The 27,471-nt window shown below is 43.6% G+C and overlaps 1 protein-coding gene across 5 annotated transcripts in view; it reads left to right on the top strand.

Annotated features, from left to right (window-relative positions):
• The window catches only part of ANKRD6 (ankyrin repeat domain 6), a 112,674-nt gene that overhangs the window by 46,539 nt on the left and 38,664 nt on the right, over window positions 1–27,471 (top strand). For 4 of the 5 annotated variants that reach the window (XM_063329980.1, XM_063329981.1, XM_063329979.1 and 1 more), the window contains one exon: window positions 15,605–15,760. The gene's annotated coding sequence lies outside the window, so the exon portion shown is untranslated. Of the gene's footprint in view, window positions 1–15,604; window positions 15,761–26,936; window positions 27,280–27,471 lie in introns of those variants that run through there. The other variant, XM_063329985.1, reaches the window with a different exon arrangement.

Below are 27,471 nucleotides of genomic sequence, written 5' to 3'. Positions count from 1 at the left end.
ATGGGCAGTTTGTTATTATGTATGGGGCTCACACCATCTAAGTAGAGGTGTGTAGAGGTGAGCTCCCGTTGTGGTCAGGGGATGGGGCCAGAAAGAACCTGGGACACTTATCCTATTACTGCATTACAGCCGTTTCTCTTTCTCCATTGACTGTAGAAGGAAATTAAAGTAGTCTGAACCAAATCTTTTCTAAGGTTTAAGTTTGGCGAGGTGTATCCACCTTGATGACTATTGCAAGGCGTTGAGAGGGACTTGTATTCCCAGTCATTAACCTCCAGTTAAGTCAAAGAATTGGAGGGAATGACTAATGTATTGCCTGCAAATAGTGTAAAATAGGAATATAATGAGTGGGAGGAACAGGGGACTGCAAAGAATTGGCCAGAGTCTCCAGGGTTGTGTCTTTTCCCTTCCCCCTTGCTCCTGGGTGGATCAATAGAAAGGGAGCGCAGTTGTCTAATGGCTTTTTTTGCTCATCACTCTGTGATGTTAGTTTGACACATGCAATTTACTTGGAAAAGCTTAAGTAGCCTTAATAACAGAAAGTCCCAGCAGATCTGACACTAATGGTCTCCCCCGTTGTCAGTCTCAACAGAGAGATTAAGAACTGAATGAACAAAGAGACCAAATTGCCGTCTCCCCCCTCGGGGTGTTGCTGCATGAAAGCAGGTATGAGCCGTGACAGTGGGTCTTTGGGCGGGCTCTGGCTCTCCGCAGTGCCCCACTGTGAGAGGGGACTTTGCCTGCGCTCTCATTTTAGTGCCATTACTGGGGGCTGCTGCAACGTCACGCAGTCCAGCATTTTTACACAAATAGTCAAATCCAGTCATCTTGAAAGAAATTCAGTATATCGCGCCCCGACAGCGCGTATTATTGAATACTCTCCAGACGCTAACCATCCGACACACTGTGTTAAACATAGCCCAGCTAGGTCTACCATTTTTCCTACCTAGTTTTGCACAGGCAAATCATCTTTTCTTGGCCAAAACTCTCAGAGAGGTGTAACAGTGCAGCTCTGCGGGGTGTACACCCAGAGATGGACACGTCCCCAAGTGCATTGGATTAAACCTGCAAAAATGTCTCAAAGAAAATAGAGCATCTGTTTCTGCTTTCATGCGGAGCTTGGAGAGACTTAGTTAATGATGTAAGCACTGTTTACGAATGGCTAAACACTTCCCTTTCTCAGTGCTATTCTTTGAATATATTATAAATCACAGTGCCAGCTCTCTTTTGCCTCCCTTCCACAGGACACATTTGTACCATCAATCTAACATTCAGGTAAAAAAAAATCGCTATGTGCTATAAATTTTGTCTGTTTTTTCTGGCCACCGTGTGGGAGGTTTTAATTGCAACTCACTTCTCAGTAAGATTGTTTGGCCTTTCTTTGGAAGTGTTGCTCATTTTCTATTTCAATAACTTTTTATAAATTTCTATAATTTTCTGTTTCATTAGCAAGTAAAGCAAACGTGTTTCTAAAGGGATTTAGGGGGACTTTACCCACACGGGATTTGATCTATGGTGATGATTGTGAAAAGCAGACCCTCCACTTTATTCAGTCTCCATACTGAGGAAAAGCAAATCACCTTTCTGTGGACAGATGGTTTTCTAAGATACTGTTGTGTTGATAAATCTTTTGTTAAACATAAACCAAACATGTGTCCCCTGGATTTAGAAGATTAAAAACTAAATAAGAGTTACAGCATCAGTATCAACATTGTCTAGCCTTATCAGTCTCTGCTTTATAACTCGTATTTTCCAACATTACTTACAATACTTTGCCAAGTCCACCAGGTGAATGGTGGAGCTCAACATATATTTCAAAGGTAGTGAAATAGATGCTTTGCATTTTATTAACTGAATGTAAGTATATGAACATATTTAATTGATGGTTCTACAGAGGAACAATCTTGTTTTTATACAATATAATAACTAATATTTATGCTGCTAAAATATATTTAAGATGCATAAAAAGTAATGGTTTTGGTTAAAAATGGGTTTGTACAGCTTAGTCTGTATGTTTTCCTATGTGCATACAGCATACAAATGAACTCTCTGTAGATCTGACACATGCGATACTTAATCTCAAGTGAAATGTTTGACACTCAGCAGCGGTTCAAAGATGAGCATAGCTTTATTAGTGTTTTAGTCACACTTTTTAAAATTCAAATTCTTGGCTTACTGTGGTAAATTAAAGTTTTGTTGTTGATTTCCAGCAGTTAGAATTTGCTTCCTTATATATCACAGTTACAGTGTTGGTTTTTAATTGATTAGCGCACGCATCAAAAACACACACAAAAAAGAAAAAAGTGCTATTAAACTTCTTTAAAGAAGACTTGCATGACTGATACCAAAGACTGGAGGATGTAAATCTTCTTTTCCCTCCTACGGAAAATTAGAAATACCTCCTCCTAAGTGGACTGCCATGTATTTTTCAAATTTGGGAAATACCTATGTGTTTCTTGAATCATGTACACTAAGCAAATCTGGCAGTTTACAAGGAGGTAGTAATGTATTGTAAATATTTACTGAAGTATGGCCTGGATTATTTTCAGAAGGCAATTTTCAGATCATGAGATGGAAACAATTTTATGTTATGCTTCCAAGAGACAGGCCACTGTGTCTTTTGTCTTGTGTGGCTGACTATTCCCTTGTCTAACTTTCCAAGGAAGAAAAAGCAATGTAAATCTACGCAGAAGTTTGATGAAGCAGAAAAGCAATTTGCTCACTCTATAAAGGAGGGAATTTTTATTTCCTTCCAAGGAAGGAACATGGTAGACTTGCTAGATAGTTTACTCTGAACTTAAGCTTACTCTATTAAATTTTAATATCTGGAAATTTCTCAGTAATCACTGATTTAAAAACTTCTCTTGTGTATCTCTTACTAATTCTTCGAGATAGTCTAGCCTTTAAAGCAGTGACCATGGGAAAAATAGGACGCGTTTGAACCGTACGTCTAATAGGGCAGCCTGCCAAATGATTCCTGCATCTTTTAGCTCCCATTATATTGGATAAATCTTTGTTGAGTGAAACATTCAGGTTTCCCAGAAAGGCCTTAGCAGGGCAGGACCTTAAAAACTGAAATTTCTTAACAACTTGTGAGCAAGGCTGTGTACACATGAATTCATACAGTTGACTCTTTGGGGGTATGTTTGCATACCAAGCATCATTCTGGAGTGCATTTAAGGATATTTAAGGGTATGTATTTTCTTCTGATGTGTCGTCTTATTTAATTGTTGGAATAATATGAGAATCTGCTCTGAGATCTCTGCGAGGTGCCCCTGGGCTGGCTTTGTGCTGATGCAGAGCTCAGCGCCAGGCTGGTTTCCCGTGGTTCTGGTATGCTGGCAGCCATGCGGTCCCTGCAGCTTAATGACAGTCCCCCTCCACAGCCCCGCTGAGGTTTTTGGCAGCTTGGGTCTGTCCCTACGGGGTTCCCTTTTTTCTCCCTGAAGTTTTCTCCCGGTGGAGGAACTTGCTTTGAACACAAGACTGGCAAAAGAAGGTTTTTCCTTGCTTGTGCTCTCTTCTCCCTTCTTAGAAGCCTTCCATTCTCCAGCAAAGGCAGAAGTTCTTTGCCTGCCTTCTTTTGCTAACCCGTCCATTTGCCCTGCTGGTCCTGTGCCATCTCAGTCATTTCACTACTTTTTCATCTCCTCTCTTAGTATCCACCCTCACCTTTTGTTCCTCTGGTTGTGCTAGCAACATAAGCTCATTTCAATGTCTTCCAGCTTGGGAAAAAAAAAGCACCAGGCCATCACCAGTTAGATTTGAGCCTCCAGGTACCCTCTGCAAATCTCTTCTCCCTCTCATTGCTCAACTTGCTGTCAGTAGCTGTTGGTGGAGTGCCTCTCTCCAATGCACCTGTGCCTTTTGCAGTCCAGCTTTGCACATTCCATTCTGGGCAGCATCTTTACTGACCTCTTCCTCATTAAAGTTTACAACATGCACTGCCTCCTCAGCCTCACTTGAGCTGCCAGCTGTCTGCAGTCCCCGACTTTGTTCTTGAAATCCTGCCCATGCTTTTGTTCCCTGATCGTGTCCTCTTCGGGTTCTTCTGCCACGTCAGCGATTTGCTTGGAGGATCCTCCCCCATCCAGCTTTTTGGTAATTGTTCTGTGTGGTTGTGCCCTTGATCGTTTGTCTTTTTCTCCGCCTTGTGGATGCGGTTACTTTGAGATAAACTCCAACTCATCTTCTGCCTCTATGCTGAAGACTACTCTGTTGCTGTGCACCTGACTTATCTTCTGTATGGGCCAAAAATACCTGTCTTTCTTTACAGCATAGTCTTGTGGACATGGAAATGTCAGCTGACATTTTTCTATCCCATAACCACCGATTCCCCCCCCGCTTTTTCCTAACCGTCACCAGCAATTCCATATTTTTTTTGATCACTTGGATAACACTGTCATCCTTCTTACCACTCAGATTCCTAATAAGCAAATTTTTAATTCAGGGTTCTTCTAGGTGATTGTGACCACACCGTACGTAGAACCTCACAAATTCTTCTGCATCCATCTCTTTCGTATACTTCTGTACTGTTAAAACGGTGTCCAGAATTGATGTCTCATAATTTGTGCATCTGTTACTATAACGTGCTTCAGTGATGTTGGTAATGTGAGGATTTTACCCTTCTGCTGCTCTGGAATACCCCTGCAGAGGTTCTTTTCTTTGTCTTAAGGGTTTGACCAGAGCACCTTCCTCCCAACGACCATCCCCCTTTTCTCTACCATGGGGAACATAACGTGGTTGCCATTTTGGCGGGGGGAGCCTGTGGTGACTTTTCGTCTTTTATTCAGTGTTACGAGCTCGACTTGCATCCCTGGCTGATTCAGGATGTCACCTTCCGTTCCCTCCTTGGCCCCTCTTGACACAAGCACTTGTGTCCAGGGAGAACTACCTCAAAACATCCATGGTGCTGCCTGGGAAGCCTCACTCATCGTCTCCCCCTTGCTTTACTGCAGTGCCTGCAAAAAAAAATTGGTGACCAAGATGCTGCTCACATGCCTGGGCTCTTAAACTGTTCACAGCATTGTTGCTGAATCCCTCCTACACCGTGTGCCTGTATGTCCAGTTTCTGCCTCTTGTTTTTTCTCCCAAATTTAGGGCAAGGATCACCTTGTCTTCTGTGTTTCTATAGTTGTTTCTGGGCAGTAATGTAATGCCATGAGGCTGCGGCTCGGTGAAGGACATGGTAAAAATTGGGCTGTCATAGTAAAATAACACCAACCAACAGTTGTGTGCTGGGATGGGAGATTGACATAATTAAATCTTGATTATTTTTTTTACCTTCCAGATGCCCTCCTTGCAGTTTGCTGTTACTGGTTTTAGCCCTTTTCTGTATACAATCTGAGGATGTGCGTTTGTCTTTGGTGGTGACTAAACCTGCTCTACAGACTGCAGTCACACATCCCGTGAGACTTCTGCCCTTCCCTGTTTCCCTGAGATACGGGAGCTTTTTGGTTCGTCACTTAATTTCACCTAGGAGCTATCGGTATTTGATCTCAGATACGCCCTAAGTTCTGCTTGGCTGCTGTTGATTTGGAGATGATGTCGAGGTAAAAGTAACGGAGCAGTGGGAAAAGGGCAGAAAGGCGAAAAATTTCAGGGAAAGATACTGGATATGAATGGGTCTTGTCTGAAGACAAGACTGAATCTATTAATACTTGTGATCTTTTTATTTCAGGTCAGTTACAATTTTCTGAGATTGAATGGCAGCCTGATTCAGACTGTTTTTCGGAGGGAAAATAAATGTTTTGATAATGATTATGAAAAACAACAGAGATTACTCTGACAGTACCAGAAACAGTTTTTTCAAAACACAGCTGGACCTAAGTTAAAATATTTCACATTGTTACTTTAATATATATCCTGCTTACAAATTTTTGTGCATTTTTTGTTTGTTTTTCAAACTGCTTTCCATGGGCAGTAGGTAGAGAATTGGTGTTTTGCCTCTGGAAGCGTACAGTTTCCAAACATGTTTCCACTAATGCATCCAAAGTCAATGCATTTACACCAGAAGTTTCCAGCAACCACTTACAGGTGCATTGTAAACTAGTTGTGCATTTCAGAGGTACTCTGCAATGTGCAAATGAAGTGATAAAAGAGGAAAATGTCTTGTTTGATCCACTAAATTGAACTGAGGCTCCATAAAAAGTGCTGATCTGAATCTCTGCAATGGAGGGGAGACTGTGAGGACCTCAGGAGCTCTGACACGAAGGAAGGAAAAGTATTGTATTAGCAAACAGATTGAGTGCGGATGACTGACAGGAGACAGGCTTTGAGATGCAGGCATGAAAAGATGGAAGCAGAACAGAGAGAAGAGAAAGAACGTCCTAGAGAGACATAAAAACAGCAAGTGAGATCCTTTCCTGTTAAGGTTTTGGGGGTTTTTTTTATGTTTTAAATTATTTTTTTTAATCTTGCTTTTATTCTTAATACCTCAGTTTGTAATCTGAGAGAAAACTAGAGTATACTATCTCTGCCTCTTCAGATGTTCTATAAAATTCATGGGGAAGACTGCCTCACATATAAATATCAAACTATTTATTCAAATGTAAAGTAAGTACCTTACAGTAAGAAAATTAGTCTTACCATCATTGTCCAAAATTCTGTCACAGTGGAAGATGAGGTATGAATAAAAAGCAATTCAACTCATGAGCTCCCAATTGAAATTCGCAAGTGTGGAAGAGAGAGGCTGAATCTGATTTCTTCTCTGGGGAATTCTGTTTTCTGGCAGCCTGCAAGGATGGAAACCAGCGAGCAGTTATGGAATAAATTTCTGAAGATAAGTAGTTCAAATAAGTGGATTTTGAAAGGAAAAGTCTGTTAAAGAAAAACAAGTTTTCTCCCAGTGCCATTCTTTTCTTGCAGTGTAAGTACTACAGTATTATTCTACTGTCCTTCAGCCATCTCATTTACGCTGTTAACCGTAGCAGGGCTGGTTTGCTTAGACTTCCAGTTTTGGATTCTTAACAGCGGATCCGGTAAGGATTACAGTTTTGCTAGGCACTGAGGAAGCTTGGGAACATTGACCTGGCCAAACGGAAGGCTGCCTGAATGTTGAAGTCCTTGCTTTTCACGTGATGACTGGTGTGGGAAGCAATGCTGCTAGAACCCCAGTGCGTGCATAGTGTCTGTCCTTCATCCATCTCCTCTGTGTGCAAGCACCTGGAAGGTGGAGAATTAGTCGCGCTGCCACCCCTCTCATTTCAGATGTTAAGCAACAAGCGCAATATGGCAGCTTTTCACTTTTGCAGTTAGAAAAATTAAAAAAATAATTTAAAAATTACACAGCACGCAAAGCTACCTGGCCATTTGTGCCTTTTCAGTCCAATTGCAGTGTCTCAAAATCATGTAGGTGTCGAAGCAAACCTGGGGCTGCCAGGTGATGCCCAGCTCCTCCAGCCTCACCTCCACAGTAACCTTCCTCCAAAGCAGGAGGTCAGTGGCAGAGAGTGAGTTCCCAAGTCTATCAACATGGAGAAACGATTTACTGAGCAAGGGGCTCACCCATGACTTAGGAGTTGCTGACCTTTTGCTCATCCTTGGGAAAGGTGTTAACAGCCTCTACCAATGCTACTTACACTATTTCTCTGTTAGATTTACCTAACAAAAAAGGGCATATATCCAAATTATTGTCAGTGACTTCACGTCCAGAACTTCTCTGATCAAACTGCTGAAGTGCTTAAAGAAAGAAAATGGGTAGCTGTCCTTGTAGGAGTCAGGCTCAAAGATGATCTGCAAAATAGCTGTCTTTATTAAACTATCCTGTAGAAGACATCAAAATATTTATTGCCAACTACATGTTTTGATTTCCTGTGTACTGGTATAAGCTCCTAGTATGTATTTTATATAAGTTGGAAAGTTTTTGTAGCACTTTGGCTGGATTTCAGAGGAGGAACTGTTACAAGTTTCCAGTAAACTGCTTTTTGTACCTGGGAAAAGTGATGGTATTAGACCTGCTTTTAATAGCAAGGTTTTACCTGGTACTGGGGGGTCTGAGCTGGTGGATTTAAGGGCTACAAAGATGATGAGGGGATTGGAACATCTCTCGTATGAGGAAAGGCTGAAGGATTTGGGTCTCTTCAGTCTGGAAAAAAGATGACTGAGGGGGGGATCTAATCAATGCTTATGAATACTGAAAGAGTGGGTGTCAGGAGGATGGGGCCAGGCTCTTTTCAGTGGAGCCCAGCAACAGGACAAGAGGTAACGGGCACAAACTTGAGCATAGGAAGTTCCACCTAAACATGAGAAGGAACTTTTTTCCTTTGAGGGTGGCAGAGCACTGGCACAGGCTGCCCAGAGAGGTGGTGGAGTCTCCAACTCTGGAGACATTCAAAACCTGCCTGGATGCGTTCCTGTGCACCCTACTCTAGGTGACCCTGCTCTGGCAGGGGGGTTGGACTAGATGATCTCCAGAGGTCCTTTCCAACCCTACCATTCTGTGATTTGTTCAGCATTTTGGCTTTGTTTACTCTGCTGAGAAAATACTACTTTTTTTTCAGTAGCTGGTCATTGGTAAATGCTGTGATAGAAATACAGAGTTATTTTAAGACTACCTTCAGAGCTGATAATGCTGAGGGACTGTTATCCATAGGTAAGGGCTCGCATTTTATTAATATCACGGATTATTCACTTTTAATCCTTGTGTCTGTTTCCAACACTTTGTTCAGTAGTTATCACTGAAGAACTGAAAAGATAGATGTTTTCTTCTAGAAATAGAGCTGAGCTTATTTTAATGAGCAGCTATGCCCTGCAAACGGTGCAAAAGTATCATTCTTTTTATCCTGCAGAGCTGATGTCTTGCTGGCATGACAGAAATCCATTAACTCTCAACTCTTTCTGTCTACGGCAAAATACTGTAGAAACTGTGCTGTTGTACGCATCTGTAGCGTATTTGTTAGTGAAGCTGCAATTGTGAGGAAGAGCTTTGTTCTCAGTAAAGGCGCTGAAAAAACAGATACCTTAGTGGTAAAATAGAGGGAGGAAATTTGACCTCTGCATTGCAGGTGTATTTGCTGTTCAAAAAGCTATTGGAAAAACTGTTATTTTGGTTTTAAATTGAGCAGGTTTAGAATAGATTCATTGAGACCTACTTCACCTTCTAGACACTTTTCTTTGAACCAAGTTTCAGATTGTAAGGAATCTATAACAAATAATGTGTAAATTAGCAGCACGTTGTGGCAATGTAATAAATTGCAGTCTGCATTCTAGATATTAATTGCCAGATGAACTCTTTGTGTAGATGTAAAGTTACTTCTTTTAGTATACAGTTTCCAAGGAGTGCAGGTAAGAGATAAGATACCCAAGTGAAAGCATACTATCTGTGTTCCTTCTGAACCTGGTGAGGTGAACAGAATGATACAGGTAATCAAAATCAAATTGAATTAGGCTTAATTAGGTTTACAGCACTAATGCTTCTTGTTTGTTTGTGTTTGGTTTTGGTTTGTTTGGTTTTTTATTTAAAAAAAAGGAACCTGCTATTATTCCAGTTCCCAAGTGCAATTGTAACAGCACATAACCTGTGCTTCTTGTGCGCCCTCTGAGACATTTTCGGAACTCGTTTTCAGGGTACACCGTTTGTTCCTTTGTAGAAGCAGTGTATAAGTTCATCCAAGAAGTACCCACAAAAAATGGAAATTGATTGAACAGTAATACCTTCTGATGGTTTTCTAAGTTGGGAGTTACCGAATGGAGAAATTGACCTCATTTGAAATGTCCGGATAGTGGCAAAGGGAGCTGTAATATAAATGTATTCTCACTACTTTTACCAAGACAGCTGTTCTCAGCACATCTTTGCACTTGCAAAAAGTAGGGTGAGGAGGGGGAATTACATGAATTCAGTAATAGCATGAGCCTATGTGGTCGCAGTTAGATTCTCTGTGGTGTGACATTTCTTAATACAGGCACATTGACCTTGCAAAATACAAAGTCTTGGCAGAATGGTGAGAAACTCTAGGAAATAAAAGTCAAAATAAATACTGCACATAGATAGGGAATCTTGATTATGTTTGGTGCCTTTTAAAAATGGAAGTGTACTTGAATTTAAGAGGCAGAGTGCTTGTGATTGTATTTTGCAGTAACGTTTCTTTCTGCATGTATAAGTCATCACTAGGTCAAAGTGGCTTAATATATAGTAGATTCATTGGATGTTGGTTGGAAGGGACCTTGTGGGATCATCTAATCCAGCCTCTTGCTTATAGCAGACCTGTCACTGCACCAGATTAGGTCTGCCCTGGCATTGTTTATCTGGGTCTTGGATATTTGCAGGGGTGGAGATTCCACTGTGTCTCTGTTGCCTGATCCAGCACTGCACTACCTTCCTAGTAAGGAATTTCTTCCTATTGTCTATTGCGAATCTCCCAAACTTCAGCTTGCACCTATTGTCCCTTGTTACATCATTTTCCACTACTGCAAAACATTTGGCTTCTTGACCTTCTCCATCGTCCAAGGAACTGCTCAAATAGTTGTAGGCTGTTGTTAGATCAACCATAGCCTCTTCTTTTCCAAATTAAATGAGCTGTACTCTCTCAGCCTCTCCTTGCAAGTCATACTCTAGGTTCATGGCCATGTTGGTAGCCCTCTCCTTCTTGAACTCAGGGGGTGCAAAATGGGGCACAGGTGTGTCCCAGGTGTGGCCTCAGAAGTGATGGATGAATAGCTTCCCTTGATCTGCTGGTTATGTTCCCTACTAATGTAGTGTGTTATGGAGTTCACTTTATTCACAGTGAGAGCAGGCTGTTGGTTTATATTAAGCGCAGGGACCACTGTAACACCTGGGTTCATTAGCAGGACTGTTGCTCATCTGGTCAGTTCCCAGCCTGTACTGGTCCGTGGGCTATTCTGCCCTGGTGCAGAACTTCATGCTTCTCCTTGGAGATTTCCATTGGCTCAGTCCTGAAGTTTGTCACGCTCAATGGATCAATGCTACTTTCTGGCAAGTCAGCTGTTCCTCCAATTTAGTGTCATTCACAGACATGCCAAAGGTGCATTCAGTGCCATCATCGGGGTCATTGTTATTAAACAGTAGCTTATTGATTAGTCAAGCATGGATGGGCTAGCTGTTTGTGATTTACTTTCTCATCCATGCGTTACACAAAGATGTGCTTCATGATCTTTCCAGGGGCTGAAGTAACCTAACTGGCTTATATTTCCCTGGGTTCTCCTTCTGATCTATCCCAAAGATGGGTGTAATGTTAGCCTTTTCCAGCTATAAGGGACTTTTTTCACTTCAACATGATTTTCTGCGATGATAGAGAAATGATCAGCCAGCTCTTTCAGCTTCGGTAATTCCCATCCAACCCCATGGATTTGAATAATTCAACTTCTGTAAGCAAGTCCTTGCCCTGTTGCTCCTGTTGGTTGCTGCGGTCCTTCCCAGACTGTGCTGGTACGCACAGGGGTCTGGCAGCAGGCTTTGCTTATGAAGACCGAAGGGAAAACGGGTGGAATAGTTCAGGCTGTCAGTATTTGGCCATAGGCTGAATTATCTGTCAGTAGGCTGTCTTCTCCATTCATTAGTGAACTGCAGTTTTGAGAGGAGCAGCAGTTCAGCAAGGTGTATAAGCAGACTCTCCCAGAGCAGAAATCATGGTTTTCTAAGCTGGTTACTAAAATTCGGATACATGAATTTGTAATTCAGGGACTTGAGAAGTTAGATTTATGTTTCCAACTTGCTAAATACCAGCATCAGCTCCTGTTATGCTAGAATATGGAGCCCCAGAGACACATGCTGTACTATAAAGCAGCTGGAATAAATGAATAACAAGAAATAATTATTTTCACATGATTTGTGAAAACCACCTACATTTTGCTTTTCATCGCTTAGTCCAGTAACAGTAAATTAATCCACAGATACTTACAGTGTGGTAAGGGAACTTAAACACAATGTAAATCTTGAAGCATCATATAAACAGGAACTTAACAACCAACATTTGTATTAGTTGCAAGAACTTCTTAAAAGCTTGGCTAAATAGTAATGACTGAAGTTATGCAGCAAAGGATAAAAGGAGTCAAACTTAGATCTTGTGAAGTTAGTATCCTTTCGCAGTCCGTGAATTGAGTTACAGCTTAGGTTCAGTGTTGCTGCATTTTATATTGTCAAAAGCTTGTGCTTCAGTGGACCACTCTGTAAAAGAGAAGAGAGGAAATGGGATCAGTATAGTGGTTGGGTTGAAAGCCAAAATCAAACTCCCCCGTTTTGTTTTGTTTTGTTCAGCTGAACTTAGTTGTCCTCAGACATGCTGCCCATCTGGCCTGACCCCACACACAGCACAGCCCACACACCCAGCAGCCCATCTGGGTAACAGGAGGATGAGCAAGAGCAAATGTTTGGGTTTTGCCCTTGTACACTGGACATGAAGGTCACAGCTTGTGGTTCCCTTCCTGAGCTCCTTCCCAGAGAGGTCATGGTGTTGCACTGTCTACAGGTAGAAATACCATCAAGAAAGATCCTGCTTGGGAGCCTTACTGCCCAGGGGCAGCCTGGTCCCTCTTCAAGTGTGGTGGTATTGGTGTCTTCCCATTGTGCTGCCTCTCACACCAAGTGCTTTCTCGTGTCGAGACTTTGTGCATCAAAGCTGGAGAGGTTGGGGTTTGCTGCAAGCGCCCGTTTGGGCCCAGCAAACCCATCTGTGTCTGCTTTACTTGGGTTAGGACTGCCCAGGCTATTGATACAACCACGCTTCATGTTGCATTTGGCCTTTAGGACATGAAGATGGTTTCACGTCTGATTCTTCTGCTATTTTCTGACTTCTGCTGGCTATCAGTATCTGGTATTTTTTTGTACTTACTTATGTGATTGCTAGTGGGTCAGATTCCACATTCTGACTTACAGAAATAAAAGTTGAAACTTGAACAAGGAGTTTTAAGCATAGCGTCTAAACTACCTGTTGATATTTGGGTCTTCACCTTCAAAAAAAAAAAGTGGGGGGGGGACGGGACGGGGGACGGGTATTAAAATCCAGCTTCTACCTGAATGATAGTAAAGGTTCCTGACAGTCACAGAGGACTTTCTCTATTTTCTTATAAGAAAGTAAATGCCCAATAGGTATCTTGAAGTGTACTGAGGAAAAATTTTCATCCAAGAGAGGGATGTAAGGAGGGGGCGGAGAGGCGTATAGCTATTTTATTCTACTTTAAGTAATACTAGTAAGGGTGTTTTTTCTAATTTTTCCTTTTGAAAAGAAGAGAATTTGTGATTTTCAGAGAAGGAGGGAGTGGGAGCAGTGGACAAGGGGCTTAATTTCAACAGACTTAAGGGAAATGGTGTTAATATCCTATGGGAATGATAAGGATTTTGAAAAAGGAAGAATGGTTTCCAAAAAAGGCAATTTAAAGTTTTGCCTTTGATCCCTTGGGACTGAAAAATACCAGAGAAACTGTGTTAAGTACAGCTATGGTAAAAGCTGTTAAGAGGGGATTAGATGAGCTCTGGAGGTCTCTCTCAGATTTCCATTTCTGTGATTCTAACTTTAGCCTACATCTTTTTCGCGCACCATCTTGAACATGGCTATTAATAGACTACCTGTAGTTTAGATACAGTTTGTTTATTTGGTTCTTTATATTTCAATTGATGTTTCCAATTAAAATGAAACAGAAAGGTGTATTTGCAAAACAGTGACATTGTCACTGACAACATAGTCAGCAAAACACTACTGAAAGGTCTAGACACAGACATAGGTGGAGGTTAGTTTTCCAATGCCTTTCTGTATTATCAGGTTTTTTGTACATAACCACATCTGCTGATCTGAATGCATTAGGAAAAAGGGTAGGAAAAGCAGCTGAATTATGCAGAGGTTAATTAATAGGAAAGAGGGACAATGAGGTCTTCCAACAGCATTTTCTAATTGAAGTCACTGAACTGGCATTTCGGCAATGATTTCTGCTTCAAAGATCAAGAGGGATTATTTATTCTTCGCAGTTTTCTGTCTGCAGCTCTCAAAAGTTCAACCAGGCCAAGTGATTTCCATCATTTGTGAACACCGTTGGACAAGCACTGACATTGCAGGGAGACCAGAGGGTTCATTTCTAGCCTGCGGAGCCAGGCGCTCCCAGGCAGACTCTTTGGTCTCCTCTCTAACAGTAAGGGAAGGAGATGACTGAAGAGATGACCACTGCTGCCGTTCTGTTTAACAAAAGATGTTCATTTGAAAAGGCATCACTCTTTAAAAAAAACAAAACAACAACAAACAAACCAAAAAAAAAAATTGTGGGGGGGGGGAGACAAGACCACCCTACACAGGTATCAACTTTTTATAAGATGCTTGTGAGTTTACTGAAGCACATGCTCAACGTTGGGGTTGTACGCTCTTTTGCAGCCTTTCTCTCACCTGTATGTGAGAACGGTGAAACGTAGCTAGTCCACAAGTCCGTCGCCCAGCACTGGCCTGAAGTAGATACCTAGTGAAGCATGCAAGAAGTGGGCAAGCGTGGCGTAATGCTTTGCTAGAATACTCCCCCCATTCGCTGGCAGTTTTCATGTGAAATATTTCTTATCTCTGCTGGGTGTAAGAGGGGGGGCAGGGAAGCTTGTCGTCCTTAAACTGTGTTTCTGTGGCGTGTGGGTGGGCTTCAGAAAGAGAAGGCAGTCACCTTTCTCCCCAGTGTGGTCATTGCCGTTTAGAGGCGATAATTGAGCACATCGTTTACTTTTATGGCTTGCTCTGTTTTACCGGCAGCCCAGTCTCTGGCAGATCCTTTGCCTCTGCCGCAGGGATTTTAGGAGGAGAGTAAATGTCCATTTCCTCCCTGTTAAAGTGGCAGGTGCTGGCTCTGCCCCTGTGCCCTGGGGAAGCTTCTGCGACTTGCTACTCTACAGATGTACAGAGCTGCCATTTTACCTTCGGAAAGGAAACCACCATGAGCCTCCAGTTCCTCCACCCCTGCGTGCCTCAAGGGTTGAATTTATGACCCGGGAATAGTAGCAACCTGCTTGTTTTGGCAGTGCGGGCCTTTAAGTTTTCTCATCTTCCCACAAACACTGCTAACATGGTAGTCTGTCTGGAGTTTACAGGGGATACGCTGGCTTCAGAAAGGATGTTATGACAGTTACAGCAACAAATAAACTTGGAAAAGCAGCAAGAAAGGGGAGTAGTAGGAGTATTTGTGTAAAGAAAACAAGAGAGGGATCACAGGCTGAGAATGAAAACCTTAGTGAATATGCCTATTAAGTTCGCATAGCCAGGGAAAAATCTCCTCGCTCCCATCCACCTATGTGCCATGGCTGAAACGGGATACCTGTGCTGGGGTGACAGGAAGATGTGACGGGGAAGGTCCTAGAGAGAGAAGCAGAAGAAGTCCTATTCCTGATTTTATTAATTTGTCGTGTGATTTCTGGGAAGATACGAAGGTCTCCGTCTTGTTTTCCTTGTTCATATAATTGTGCAGCTCTCACTGCTTTGCATTTTCAGAGACAAGTTAGTGGGAACCATGGTTTGAACTTGTTTTGTTTATAGCAGGAAGCGGCTGTGAAAACCTCAGGAGGAAATGGTTGCATTTGCCCAGGTGTGTTCAGGCAGCCAAATGCTGCAGAAAGCACCGGTGTTAAATTCCTGTGCTCCTCGGTCTGGTTTGACGCTCCATTTACGATGTGTTTCTCCTCACACAGGAGCAGCGTACCGTACAGTGGTACAGAGACTCCCTGTTGCTGTCAGCACTGGAAGAGACTGAAGCTGGCACCCCTGTTGTCCTCAGCCAGAGGTTGCCCTGCAAGACACAGCTGTAAAACGTTCATCAGAAAAAACTGAATGGTAGATCCTTAAGAGTGAGTAAAAAGCAAATCAGACTTTTTAATTTTATTTTTTTTTGTCTAAAATGCATAAAAATAATGCCATGCAGAAACGCAATTGGAAATACATTAAAGTTTCTGAGTAAATAGGGATTGGGAAGAGCTCGGAGTTTTACGTGTGGTGCTGGGTTATGGTATTTAAGTCACACTGCTGTGTGCTTTGGAGTATGTACTTCCTTGCCTCCCCTGCTGTCTGTGTGCACCCCTAACTGTATTTCTGAGGAGCGGTGGCTCCAGGCTAGTGAAGAAAAGTGTCAAGTGTCCTATTGAAATGGGATTTCCCTAAGCAAGAGGCTGGCTCCTAGGAAGAACTGCTTTGTCAGGGAAAAGATCACCTGGGAGGGACCAGCTCCTGGGGCTGATATGAAGCCTGCATGGGAAAATACCTGGACAGTTGTATCAGGAAAGGAGATGTACTGTTTTGTGGGCCATGTTCACCCACTCAAGTAATGGAGCCATGCAGGAATGAAGAGGACAGTACCCTGACCTGCCTTCTCCAGGGCACAGGTGGACAACAGTTTCCAATGGCAGAGTGAGAGAGAGAACACCTTCAGGATACCTGCTGTTCTCTCGGTGATTTTCAATTGTCTTTTGCTTTTGAATAACGAATGACTGTGTTCAGAAACCCACTGCAAAGCACGTTCTTAGGTGTTTTGTAGGTTGTAGCTCTAGACTTTAAGAGAAAGGATCACATACTCAGTGGGATGCTACAGGGTACGAGGGAGAAGCTGGAGAGGTCGAGGGAGGGGACTCCAGTGTCCAGGCCTTGCCCAGGCATTTGAATGCAGGTACCACTCCTGCCTTTCCACAGCTGAAAGAGGTCTGCCTGTGGAGCCCATCCTTTGAGACACATCACTTGTGCTCTGCCCAGGCCCAGCTGGGAGAAAAGGCTTGAGATTCAGTGACTGTTTTCCCTCAGAGCAGTCTGGGGAGTTTCCTTTCACGGAGTGCTTGACCAGCTGGGATATTTGTGTAAGGTATATACAGTATCAGTCATTAACTTTTTATACATGGTACAGCAATGCTGTTCCATGAACCTTGAGTGAAAGTAAGCCGTGTGTCTTCTGAGACTACCGTAGCAGCAAATACATTAAACTGAAATGGTCCTGCTTGACATATCAAGGCACCTACAATTCTGCTGTACGTGAAAGAAGAAAAAAACCTAAACCAGTATTTGTTGAAATTCCCATAATTAACGCAATGGCAGACTGAGAAGCATGTTGTTAGAAACATAAATTGCAATTACTTGTTTTATCTATTCCATTTTTCTCCTTAAAAAGGAATCACAGCTATATGAATGCTTCAGCAGGAGAAATGCTCAGGTACTGGATTTTCAGATAGGTGGAGCCTGTAATGCTTTCTGTGGAAGGCTGTTTTTTTGACAATTTACATGGATGTGTATACAGTGCATACCACTTCCCTGGTATGCAAACCAGGACTGTAGTGCTGGATGGAGAGGAAGATGAAAGACCAAAATTTGGAGACATAGTTCCTTAAAGTCCTTTAGGCTCTAAAGTTCTAAATGTTAAAAGCCCAAACATTTTGTAAGAATGCACGTAGTTCCTTGGAAATGAGATCTGTATTTTTATTTTTACATGCTTGTATGTGTGTGCGTCCATATGTAGGTATATATAAAATAGCATTTTCATCCTCTTAGCTCCATGTAGAAAATGTATGAGTGGATAGGGAAGTGGAGAATTGTTTTATTGGAGTCAGAATGACTGAAGGATGTAATTTTGTAATATTCTTTAACTGTTAAATTGGATGATAGAAATGAGCTGCAGGTCTGTCACACATATATATATATATAAATGTGCATATATGTAAATGTGGTGTATGCAGACAGAAGAAATAACTTAGCTTTCTCTAGTTAGCCTACTTCACGTGAGAGGGAGTTGTATCTAGGGGTCTCTGTGATGATTTTGAACAAGGTACGTGTTTGATGTCATATAATGTATTTGTTCCCGACCTGTTTGTGTACACCATGTTGCAGTAGTGCACTGTGCACCTACTGGAATAAGGTTTGTGATGATGACTGGTTTTCAAGAGAAAGTCAGAGACTATCCCCCTAGAAAGCCCCATCCTCTGCACAAGGAGGGGCTTTTCATGTGCTAAGCTGTTTTGTTGTTCCTAGGAAGTAAGGCAGTCTTGATGCTGGAGGATGAGCCGGGCTTGTGGGATCATCGCCAGAAGCAGCTTAGGGCTTAGAAAATAAAACCTGAGAGCATGGCGTGATTTCTAAAGTCCATGCAGAAGACAAGTCATTACTGAGATTTGCTGATACTTTCCGCACCAGTTGTTTTTTGCATTTCTTTTCCAGTCTGAGTGTTTTAATTCTAAATAACTCTCAGTGATTTACTATTGACAGCAGATGTCATGGTGAAGTCAGGCAGATAAAAGTCCTCCAGCAAATTGCAGAAAGCTGAGTGTTTCTCACAGATACTATGGATAGGACTCATTTAATCTATCTTTGGATGTTTATAGTGCATTATCTGAGGTGATGCTTAATGAGGTAAGTAATTTTAGAGTGTGATTCATCTGACAGTTGAATCACGGAATCACGGAATCTTCAGAGTTGGAAGGGACCTCTAGAGATCATCTAGTCCAACTCCCATGTACTTTAGGACGATGTACATTTAGAAATGTACTTTAGGACGATGTGGATCGTGTCCTTTGTTGACCATAAAGGGAGCCTAGCTGAGTAAGTCAGTGGTGGATGTCTGCACTGCTCAGTGAACCTTTTTCTTTATATGTGGTGTCACAGTGCTGTCCAGAGAGCCCCTGAATTTTGGAGAGTCCTGAAAATTTGCCTCCAGTCAGCTGTGGTCAGAGCAGACAGAGCAGAGGTGGTGCCAAACACTTCCTCACAATCGGCTTGTTTTTTCTTTTGCTCTCATGAATCTGAGATTTGGCTTCAGTCATCAAAGACTGTCTTGAGAGGAGCATCATGTAGTATAATGGAAGTGATAATTTTTGAACTGTTATCGTGAATTGTAGCTCTATGGTAAAACTTGCACATGAGCTCCTGTCTTAAAGATGTAGTCCGTGCCGTATAACCTCTAAAATAAAAATTTATGAAAATACAGCTTTGTTTTTTGGATGGATGACAGAGGAATCCCAATGTTCCTGGCTTATAATCCTTTTGTGAAGATGTTTCAAATTTCACTGAAGCTGGAGTGAACCTGATTGTTTCTAACATTTATTTGGAAAAACCTTCCTGTGTAGAAGAGGTGGGGGAAGGAACGTATGAGAGTGGTCCAAATGTGCAGCACACAGGGCTGAGCATGGACTGGCCACGCGGGTGGTGGGCCTGGTCTGGAGATTGGTTTTGGAGCTCTGTGCACGTGAAAAGAAACAGAGGACAACAAAGAAGCTAGCAAGGAGACAATAGGCAAGAATGCCAGTAGAGCTGAGAAAAAACGTGAGTGCGCTCCAGGGCGGTGTACTGCAGGAGCGTGCTCGCACTAGGGATGCTGTCCTGCTGTTTGAGTGCCACTGGTGAAAATTTCTGGTTTTCCTAATCTCATTCCAAGATAAACCATTTAGATTGCAAGTGTAATGAATTGATCTGTTTGCTGTGTGAACTATTCTGTGAGTAGTGCATACTCTGCTGTTTTACAGACTTTCCTGTTCTCTGGATGAAGAAGTAATTTCCTTTTCTTGTGGTGTAAGCCTTCACCTGATAAGCATGCGGGCAATTTTAAAAATGTGGTTCATTTCAGTGGCATCAGGTGACTATAGAAGAGCCATGAAAGGACTGGAGCATCACTCTTACAACCAAAGGCTGAGAGAGCTGGGATTGTTCAGCCTGGATAAGAGAAGGCTCGGGGGGATCTCATCAATGTACCTGAAGGGAGGGTGCAAAGAGGACAGAGCCAGGCTCTTTTCAGTGGTGCCCGGTGATGGGACCAGAGGCAGTGGGCACAAACTGAAACACAGGAGGTTCCCCCTGATCATCAGGAAGCACCTTTTCACTATGAGGGTGACCAAACAGTGGCACAGGTTACCCGGTGAGGCTGTGGAGTCTCCATCCTTGGAGGTATTCAAAAGTCATCTGAGCATGGTCCTGGGCAACCAGCTCTAGGTGTCCCTGCTTGAGCAGGGGCCTTGGACCAGATGACCTGCAGAGATCCCTGCCAGTCTCAGCCAGTCTGTGATTCTGTGAGCTAGGTAGAACTGGCTGTTTGTCCCCCACAAACTGTTGCCAGTCTTTTCAGGAGTTCTCACAAGGTTGTACAGGACTCCTGGCAAGGATACTAAACATCTGCTCAACAGCAGGCCCCCAGAAAACACTGAAAATGTGGCTGGATACTTAGGAAATATTACCCCAGTGACACTTGTGTGTTACAATGTTGGGTCAGATGGCGAAGTCAGTTAAAACAGTCTTTGATAAATCATGTATGCAGTCAGGGCACCTGATTCATAAATTTGTAATGGCCGTAGTTACGCTAATTATCGGTGAAGCAGCACGGATATGTTAGATCTATTACATTTACTGCAACAGGAATAGCACAGTACTCACTGGCATCAGTGTTTTACATGAAGAATTAATTGTGCAGTTAAGCTGTTGTTTGTGCCGTGGTATTTTTCAAAGATGCTGATAATTATGCATTTTTCTGGCCCCATTCAAGAGAGTGCCCAACCATTCGAAGCAGTAATGTCAGCTTTCTTCAGTGCAGCCCCTCAGGTGTAGCAACTGGATGAGAGATCAAGACATCTGCAGAAAGCTTCTGAACTGATTTATGATCCTCTTTAAGGAAAATATATTAGCCCATAGTGATTGATTTTTTGCAACTTGCAAATAGATTTATGAAGCAAGTAGTACTTGTGTATCCTTCACCATTTGTTCTGTATATATTGTCCTTGATGGGTGTTGTACATGAAGGGGCCAAACCCTGAAGATACTCAGTGTTCATTTTACTGCCTGCTAACGTGAACGTTAAAATCAGGGGCACGGTATATGGTGATAGGCAGGATGATACCTACATGAAGAGAATATTCTCTGTTTTCCCATAACACATTTATTGGTGTCTGAAAATACATGAAGTACCTCGGTCTCCTTCCCCAGCACAGGAAGATTTTCTCATGGTAAGTTAGAGAGCTTGCTTCAGATGGTAACTTGGGAAAGGGTGGTGCCTGACACTGAGAAGTACCTGCCCAGGGACCCAGGTTGGAAGCCTGGCATCTCCGGGGGGCACTACAGTATAGAGAGCAGACCTCCTAGTCACACCCTGGTGCCTTGCGAGCTACAGAGGTGGATGGGAAGCCGTGACTTGTGAAAGTGCAGATAAAAAGAAGTTGTAGAAGCCAGTCAATACATGTTTTGCCTATGGAAGATGCACCTTTGTAACTCATAAGAAGGCATCCCTTGAGGTTGTTTTAACAGGAAAAAAAAAAAGTAAAAGCTATTTGTATTACAAGTTCCTTTTGGGAGGAGGAGGGAGCAGTGTGAAAGCTCAGTGGGCATTGCTCCTTTCCAACACTTCGATCTCACCGTCCTCAGCTTTGAGACCTCTGATCTGAGGACTGTGCTTGAGTTATTGGGGAAGAAATATTAACTGTCAGTGTCTAAGGAGGGTCTCTTTCCCCCTAAAGCCTCCCTCATTAACATGCTCACACCAGTGCAACTTCTGGTCTTGCCAGAGATTTTTCCATCGAGATAATCCCTGCACAGCTGTCTCCTATCGCCCTTGCACGCCAAAATGGAAGCAAGATCAGCCATGCCATCAACATTAAAAGATCTTAGGGTTAATAGCACCATGCAGTAAAGCAGCAAAAAAAATAATCTTTTGTGATGCGTAGAACCCTTACCAAAATGCAGACTATTTTTCACCTTTTCAGATGATAAGTTGCTGTTACAGTCCCTTGTTTTTGTGCTTATTGATGGTATTTCAGGATGCTTCTGGTTTCTAGGCCCTGGCTGCACTTCTCAAGGATGCTGCTGGTTCCCAGGCTGGCGGTTCCCAGGCTCACAGGCCAGCAGGTGTTTTCTCTGTCAGTATTTCAGCAAACGTCTTCTCCTCTTCAGTATTTTTCCCATTGTAACCAGGTTGCCTTGAGGGCTGCTCACATCAAGAGTCCTCTGCAAATACTCTGTGTGTTTTGGAGTTCCAAGCCTCAAAAAGAAACACAGCAGAGAATGAAATAAGTAGAGAGCTGGGGAAAAAGTGATCTAGCTAGGGGGAAGGGGCAAAAAAACTTCCACAGTTTTTCAGCAGGCTTTGTAGTCACTAAAGGCTGGGCTCTCTCCTTACTAGGATGTCCTCAGAGATGCTTTTAAGTTGCTTCCCAGAATCCGAAGACCATTTTCAGGGCTCTTCCAAAGTCTGCTGAGGCCAGAGGGAGCCCTCTGGCAGGTTTGGGACCTTCCCTGAAGCAGTTCCCTGTATGAATCAGGTGCAGCTAGTTTAAGCCCATTGATAATGGTTTTTCTTGGGTGCTACAGACAGCTTCTCAACAGCAGCACTGGGGGATCAGCGCATGGGTTTAGGAAGTGAGAATTACCGTCCCAGCTGTACCCCATGCCCCATGCAGCGGAATGTGACCTCCGTGTTCGCTTCCCTGCTGCGCTTGGTTTCTCTCGCCCATTTTCCAGGGCAGTTCCCTGGATATTTGTGCTTCCTCTTGCTGTTGCAGTACTCTGTGATGGGATGCAGCTGGAAAAATTACCTTCTCTTGATGGTAACAGTGCGCACCATAGCCAGGGTGCACACCGCTCCATGGGTTACAGTGGACATCCTCAGCATTTCCACCCATGTTTGTCTGAAGACATCTCCCTCCCTGGCCGCTCCATCCCTAGGATTTCATCCACTGACTTTCAGCTTGAGCCTCATTAAGCTTTTAATTGACACATCGCCTGCCAGACTCTTGCACTTGTGCCAGATGCCTAGCCATACTGAGGAATATTGTGCTAATACCATAACGTCTTGGGTACTCACAGTGTGGCTCTGATTCAGTGCTGAACTGGGGGGCACTGGTCCAGCTACCTCATCGCATCTCCCAGTGCTCTCCCAAGACATCAGCTGTGACGGTACAGGAGGGACTGTGTCATCGCTGCTGGCAGCTCCTAAGTTCTGTTTTTCTTGAAGAGGAAGATCATCTCCAATGCTCTTTTCTCAGCTGGAAAATATTTCGAAGCTGGTAAATGTGTGTTTTCTTCTTCCCTGCTTTGTCAGTCAGAGCATTTTCTGATCACTGCCTGGCTGCACATCTTTACTTGTATCTATAAAAGGTAGGATCTAGCTCAAATTGAAGTTTGTGGCTTGGTGCCGGCTGGCATTAGATTATTGTAGTGGTGTTTGCTGGCCTTGAAAAAAATAATCTATAAATGTAGGAATTAATTTTTTCTTGCTATTTTCCAGCACGTCTTTTGCAGCGTTTACCTGAGTTGCCATTATGTGCTGGCTGTGAGAGCATGGGGTTGCTTGTGCTGGCAGGGAGGAGGGTTCAGAGCAAATGTGAGGAGGAAGAGACCTCTGCGCTGCCATACCAACACAGGGGCAGGGGGTCCCCAAACTGAACAGCAGGTACTGCCCATGCTGTGTGTGATTTGAAAAGCAGTGTCTCTAAAGCCATCTTTCTGGTACAGAGGTGGAACAGGGAGGTCGGAAGGCCTTTCCTGGCAGCAGAGGACACCAAGTTAGGTTGGAGTGTTGATCTGCTTGAGAGTAGAAAGGTGTAGCAGAGGGATCTGGACAGGCTGGATCGATGGGCCGAGGCCAGTGGTATGAGGTTCAACAAGGCCAAGTGCCAGGTCCTGCACTTGGGTCACAACAACGCCAGGCTGGAGAGCTGCCTGGTGGAAAAGGACCTGGGGGTGTTGGTCAACTGCTGGCTGAATGTGAGCCAGCAGTGTGCCCAGGTGGCCAACAGCATTCTGGCCTGTATCAGGAACAGTGTGTCCAGCAGGACCAGGGATGTGATTGTCCCCCTGTACTCGGCACTGGTGAGGCCCCACCTCGAGTGCTGTGTCCAGTTTTGGGCCCCTCACTACAGGAAAGACACTGAGGTGCTGGAGCGTGTCCAGAGAAGGGCAACAAAGCTGGTGAGGGGTCTGGAGAACAAGTCTTATGAGGAGCAGCTGAGGGAGCTGGGGTTGTTTAGCCTGGAGAAAAGGAGGCTGGGGGGAGACCTTATCGCTCTCTTACAGCTACCTGAAAGGAGGTTGTAGCGAGGTGGGGGTCGGTCTCTTCTCCCAAGTAACAGGCGATAGGACAAGAGGAAACAGCCTCAAGGTGCACTAGGGGTATTAGGGTATTATGTAACCAGGGTTTAAGATTGGGTATCAAGAAAAATTTCTTGACGGAAAGGGTTATCAAGCATTGGAACAGGCTGCCCAGGAAAGTGGTTCAGGCACCATCCCTGGAGGTATTTAACAGACGGTAGACATAGTGCTTAGAGATAAGGTTTAGTGATGGTTTTTGTCAGTGTTAGGTTAATGGTTTGACTAGATGATCTGAAAGGTCCTTTCCAACCTAGATAATTCTATGATTCTAAGAAATGAGGGAAGAGCAGCGGAGGAGGAAAGGGAGTTTGTTACGGAAAGGATTTTGGCACCTTCTGCTCCCAGTGAGGTTTTGCAGTCAGCTTGGGTGGGATCTGTGTGGCGTTTTAATTGATTGGCAGGTGGCTCCTGCACAGAGGATGATGGTGAGGGACAGTTCTCCCATCCAAGAAGCCCCACTGTGTAGAACCCCGCTCTCCCACCAGCGCAGCCGCGTGCCCGCTTCGTTCCCAAGGTTGGGCTCCAGCACTTCTGTTAAACAGCAGTGAATTGGAAAGACCTCCTAACTGGTTTTATGCAAATAGGGGCGAGACATCTCATGCATGTGTGTTTGCACACAGGCACTGTCCCCTGTCAAACAATAGATACTGTTTTGTTATGTAAATAGCGCTCAACTGATGAGGGCTTGCTGAGAGTTGAGCTCCTTTGTACTGAGTGGTTTTGACATGTGTGTGCACGCAGGTGTTGGAAGAGAGGGCAGGGAGAGTAATAAAGTTGTGAAACTTCAATGAGATAAGCCAAATCAAATTGTGTTATATGGAAAGTGGTAAGTATATAACCTGCATAGTGGATAAGGGGGGTCAGGGCTACATGGCAAAGAGATAAGTAGGAGGGGGGAAAAAACGCCAACAGTTGTCTTCATAGAAAAAGATAAATGATGTCTAACCGATGACTTGGAACTGCCTCTTTCATCTTCATCGTTGTTCTCCATGTGTCCATGTGCCTCTTTTCGAAAGTGTTCTGCTATGCAGGTGCAACTTTGGAGGTTGGTTTTGGCGGTAACACAGCATCGCCCAAGGCTGCCGGGCAGCTGAGGTTTTACATTCAGTGAAGCTGATGGTGGAGGTCGGGCAACAGAGCTGTGGTTGACGAAGCGGTGGGGAAGCTGCCATCGCTCTCTCCCCACGTTTGCCGCCTGTGGGGCTGGCTGCAGGCGGCCACCAGCTGCGGAGAAGCAGTGACATCAGTCAGTCCCATCTGGTTGTGGTGGGATGCGTGATGAGCAGCTGTCATGCAGATGCTCCCTGGGAGGCTGATAAATAGTCATTGTTGGAGTAATTAATAGCAATAAGAGGGGGGGAGCCCAGAAAACATTTTCAGATGTCCGAGACTGTGCTGCTACTTAGAGTGATGAATCACACAACTGTCCGTAAGAAAACTGAATAACTGTACTTGGTATGATAAAACATGCAATAAAAACAGTAGTGAAAAAAAGCAGAGACCAACATATAAGCTACCAGACTTTCATGCAGGTGTCCAGTTCAAAATGTTGATTGGTATAAAATTTAACTCCACAAATAGTATTGATGTTGTTGAAAAGAAGAGTGTAAATCAAAAGCATACTGTTGTTGACTCGGTGGGGCTTTGCTGGTTCCCAGGTATAGTTCTGCTGGTCTGTTTTTTTTTTTAAAATGACACCTTTGACTGTTGTTTAACTGTCTTTTGGGGCAGGAAGGGGTGAGAGGCAGAGTCCTCCCTTTCGCAAAATACGTACATTTTTCCTGAGCAGTTTATACTGGATCCATGATGGAACTGGAGAAAAATCACTTAAAGGAAAGCAGTGCCACAGGTCTTGGAAAAACCTGCTTGAAGTCAGTTGAGAGAAATGGCAGATACATCTGCGTTCTGCAGTAAATGATAAAAAGAGTTCCAGGAAACTTACTCTTTCTGATGCAGTAATTCACTCTGCTGAAAAATGCTGTTATTCTAAAGTGAGTACAATATTTGTGTTTATGTCATATTTTAAATATGACAAACTGCTTTGCGAAGAGGCTGGACAGGAAGAAGAGCATTTTATAGCTTTAATATACTGTTATGTACTAATAAGCAAAGAAACCCATTTTGCCCTGAGAGTTGGACAAAGAAGCGATGGGCAGTATTTAGACGTAGGAAGTTTTTTTAGAAAGACTTTTTTTATTATTATAAAATAGTTATGTACCCTCCCGTAACAAAATGGTCTGATTCCATATCTTAACACTGGGCTATCCTAAAATAATTTAGAATAAATTTATTACATTATTTATGTTGCATAAAATGAAGCTACCACGTGCTGAGAGTTTTTCTTGGACTATTCAGCATCATTTATGGTGATAAAATAGAAAAGAGAATCTGGGGTCCCTTGCAGAAAAGTGGGGTCCCTTTTTCTTTTTCTTTTTTCCTTTCATCTTGTACCTTGGCACACACAGAAACTTTAACAAGAAGCTAACAAAGCTATGTAAGCATTCTTTTACTCAGATAGTACTTTAACTTGGTGATTGTACTGAGAGTGACCTGTGCTCTGGCGTTGCATCTTTTCCATGTAGCACAGGGGGCTTTTTAAAGTTGATTACCTCATAGCTCTTAAATCTTTCATAGTTTTCAGCTTTTTTCCTCTTGCTTCAGAGAGGAAGCTGTTTTTTTGTTTAATGCTTTTTGTGAATTTAGGAGAGGCTGTTGCCTAGCTTTTCATTATCTATGGTGTTTGATGCGTTCTGGACTTCCCTTTGGCTTTCAAAAATCGTCATTCCTGTACTCAATTGTTGCTGACATGTAGGCAATACGGCCGCTGAAGCCGCCTGGCAGCAGTTTGGAGGGGAGGGAGCTGGGGAGGAGGAAGGTGCAGAGAGTGTTTTTCGCGCGCTCTGCCACTTGCACGGGAGGGAGGCCAGAGCTATGAGCTTTACGTGCTCTGCCCTTCCCAGCCAAAACATCTCCTAGAGCATCCGAGGGCGGCGTGACTCGTCTAGCTGCGGGCATCATCCGTGGGGATGCGGCTGGACCTCAGCGCCCAGGGACAGTGCTTGGCTGCTGCCGGTTGGGAATGCTAATCCACGGTCGACCTGTCCTTTTCCACGCTCCGCCGATGGGGTGAGCAGGTTATCCTCGGGGGTGAGCAGGTTATCCTCGGAAGGGATTGCCGCCCAGTGAGGCTACTGAACCTGTGGGCATCACATCTGGCTGGCTTCCCCGGAGAGGCTCGGGAAGTAGGTGTTTCTTTCCCAGCCTGCCCCAGGTAAGTAATCTGATCTTAAACAAAGAAACACAGAGATGGCTGTTTCTTATTTAAAAATACATTAGAGCAAAATTCTTTTTGTTGTTGTTTTTTTTTTTGTTTTGAAGGCAGAAGGTTTGAATATTCCCGTGCTCTGTACTTTCCCTGAGCTCCTGTATTTGGGGGATGATAATGAGGGATTTAATTCTGGGC

This window comes from Chroicocephalus ridibundus, chromosome 3, assembly GCF_963924245.1.
Source record: "Chroicocephalus ridibundus chromosome 3, bChrRid1.1, whole genome shotgun sequence".
Lineage (NCBI taxonomy): Eukaryota > Metazoa > Chordata > Aves > Charadriiformes > Laridae > Chroicocephalus > Chroicocephalus ridibundus.
The sequence above is the reverse complement of the archived record's forward strand: the minus strand, read 5'-3'. Positions and strand labels throughout refer to the sequence as shown.